Genomic DNA, 3,617 nt, shown 5'->3' with positions numbered 1-3,617 from the left:
CCTGAGCCGAAGGCAGACGCTTAACGACTGAGCCACCCAGGCGCCCCAAGATGTATCACTTTCTAATAATAGTTGTTAAACCTACCAGTCATTGAGCGCTTACCCTGAGCCAGGACTCCTGCTTTACACGTCTGAATGCATTTAAATCCTCATAACAACCCCTGTGCATGTTCCCCATTTTATGGATGAGAAATCCGAGGTTCCACAAGAGGAGATAACCTGCCCGAAGTCACAAGGCTAGTAAACAGCAGGGCCGGGATTTGGTCTGCCTGCCTCCGGTGCCCACAGTCTTCACCACTATGACCCGAAAAAAAAGCCTCCAGGCCTCCATCACAGCACTCTGTTTCCTTGGCTTTCTCTCCTACTAATCTGTAAGATCCCTCCAGACAGGGTCTGGCCCCATCTTATTCTCCACTGTATCTCCAGGAGCTAAGTAGGGGAGGGCCTGGCACTCAGCAGTGGCTCAAAAGGTATTTGTTAAATGAGTAAATGGGAGATGTAGCAAGTGGTCAGGGTCCCACCTTCCTAGCCCTACAGGCAGCAAGTGTATGTTCTAGAAAAGCACAACACCATTACTGGGGGCTCTAGAAGAGTTTCAGCGATCATGGATTTACAGAACTGGTCCAACCTGGCAGGACGCTTTGCTGACAACTGTTTTGAAATAACCAAGCCTTAACACATTGTCTCAACACTGCCAATGTCATTACAGGGGCCTCGCAGCTCCATAGAAGCTACCCCCAGGGGACCAGCCAGCTAGATCTGATCACCCAAAGCAACCAACCATGTTCATTAATGCCAATTTGTCCTGGAGAATGGCTGAGGGCAAGTCAGAACATGTCTGGGGCTCCATGTTCTAGACCCCTGTGGGCTCTCATTGGCCAGATCAATACACCAAGAAAGGCCTCCCTAGCCACCAAGATCCCTTCTTTATAGCTGAGAAGCTTCCAAGGATGTATTAAATAGAAGCAATGTTTGTCTGAGTCACTTCAAGTCTGTCATCAGCTACATGGGTCAGAGTGACTAAGAAGGGAACTGTGGCCTTAGGCTCTGAGTGAAATGGCCCATGCAGAAGTGACTAATTCAGAGGCACTGCAGATCCCAATTAACCACGGGAGCCCTGTGCAACCACATGCAACAGATCAGTCAACATGAGGCACACGAGTCAGTCATTCAACCTTGTTCCCTGCACTGGGGATCCCGCAATGTGAGACTTATCTAGGCTGGGTAGGGACTCAGGGGAGGAGGGGCTCACATCCATGTAATCACCCCATTAAGTATGTGCTGGATACCCACAGGCTCACACCTGACTCCTCAGGAACTCACAGCTGGGTGGGCCCAAACAAGAACACAAGTCCATAACTAAAATTCTATCTAGGCCTTAATAGGGGTCCCTCCACAAGGACTCGTGGGGTCCACAAGGAAGCAGTTCCAGGCAGAGGAGCATCCTCTAAATGACTCTTTATTGAACACTCCACTTTGCCTAAGCAACATCCTCTCTGTGCCAGGCCCGGGTGCCTCTCATAAGGCACCCCCCCAACAAGACCAAGGGTAATGAGAGACTGGACAGGTGGTTAAGGGGAGGCAGGGAGACTATGGACAGTGAAGACAACTGGAGAAAAGGAAGGGCCTGAACTGGACAGCCCAGCAGCCATTCATCCCATCTTCTGGTAATATCACCTCCTCCCCAACCACTAGGCGCCAGCTCTCAGTCCATGTGGGTATGTGCCCAGGTCTAGGCAATCAGTGCACTCCATTTTCCTGGCCACAATGATGACTTGAGGCTGGATACATCCCAGGTTTGGGCCAATGACAACCAGGTCCAGGGGTTTTGTCAAGGAAGGGGAGCTCTTGGGGCGCCTGGGTGGCTCAGTCAGTTAAGCAGCTGCCTTTGGCTCCAGTCATGATCTAGGGGTCCTGGGATGGAGCCCTACATTGGGCTCCCTACTCAATGGGGAGGCTGCTTCTCCCTCTCCCTCTGCCCCTCCCCCTGTTTGTGCTCTCTCTCTCCCAAATAAATAAATAAAACATCTTAAAAAAAAAAAGAAGGGGAGCTCTTTCTACCAATAACTGGAGCTGGAGGGTCACTCGCGAAGCCAACTCAAAGTGAAGCAGAGTCAAGAGCTGAAGAGACAGATCCCTGATGATGCTATTGTGAGTCTTGGAATATGGCCTGAAACCCCATCTGGCCCTAGCCTTATCAGCTCCACGAGCCAGTGAATCCCCCTTCTATCCTAAGCCAACTGGAAAGAGTTCCAACCGAGGTTCTCCCATCGGTCTGCTCTTCTGGGAATATTGTGAGGACAAAGAGACTTTCTTCTCTGGGGTTTTAAAGGTAATTATCTGGTGACAGATTGTCCCTGGGGTGACAGCCACCATGGAGACAGAGTCCAGCTGGCCTTTCCTAGGACACATAAGGCTGTCAACAGCCTTTCTAACAGTATCGGTCCATAATTATAGACTCTTTTACTGTCTGCAGTAGCTATTGTTTCTGTCTGCCCAGCACCTTGCTTTGGTGATGGGCTCTGCTGTTTCTCCACCACGGGGCGACGGAGGAAAGCTCATGACCCAGATCAGGTTTATTGTAGGGCCTTGGCTGCAGTGATTAATCCAAGAGGGTATGGGATTCACCAGAAGTCACTGAGAACCTTTCTGTGGGACTTCCCCAATTAGAACTGGAGGGAAGAAGCCTTTCTTTCAGGGTCACCAAGCTCGGAGGGTACAAGTCTGGAGCTGTCAGCTGCCATGTGCCCCAATGCATGGAGAAAGCCCCCTTGCAGGAGGAGAAAAGGAAGCCAACACACAGGCCTGGGAGAGCTTGCTTATTGTCTCCCTATGTCCAATCTCCCCCTCTCCCTTTTACTGTTAGAAATCTCCTTCCTCAGAGTTTTGGCTACCCAGCCAGTGACTAAATTTACAGCCTCCCTTGTGGCTAAGCGTGGCCATGTGACAAGATGGGAGGAGCTTGGGTGTTTGATGACTTCATGGAGCCCAGCCACCTACTTGCCATGAACAACCTGCCTATTCCTGCACTGTTAGGTGAGAGAGAGATAACTTTCTAACTTGTTGGAGCCACAGTATTTCCATGGTCTCTTGTTACAGCAGTCTAGTCCGTACCTCCATTAATGTGCAGGTGAAAAAGATATAGAAAACAGAGGTGCCTGGGTGGCTCAGTCGGTGTAGCATCTGCCTTCAGCTCAGGTCATGATCCCAGGGTCCTGGGATCGAGCCCCACATCGGGCTCCTCGCTCAGCGAGGAGCTTGCTTCTCCCTCTCCTCTGCTTGCCACTCCCCCTGTTTGTGCTCTCTCTCTCTGACAAATAAATAAATAAAATCTTTAAAAATAGTAATAAATAAATAAATAAATAAAATCTTAAAAAAAGATATCGAAAACAAAGAGCTCTGGATATAGTTGTCCCTGCAATGATAACATTATCACTTACAGAGTGGAAGGAGCTATCTTTAATGTTTACATATAGTAGCTCATTTACTCCGAACCAATTCTGTGGGGGCACTATTGTCGTTCCCGTTGTACAGCCTAGGATACAGGGCAGAGAGATTAAGTAACTTGCCCAAGGCAATATTACCTTGCCTCTCAAGCTAGTCTTTTCCATGATTTG

This window comes from Phoca vitulina, unplaced genomic scaffold (assembly GCF_004348235.1).
Source record: "Phoca vitulina isolate PV1807 unplaced genomic scaffold, GSC_HSeal_1.0 scaffold90, whole genome shotgun sequence".
Classification (NCBI taxonomy): domain Eukaryota; kingdom Metazoa; phylum Chordata; class Mammalia; order Carnivora; family Phocidae; genus Phoca; species Phoca vitulina.
The sequence above is the reverse complement of the archived record's forward strand: the minus strand, read 5'-3'. Positions refer to the sequence as shown.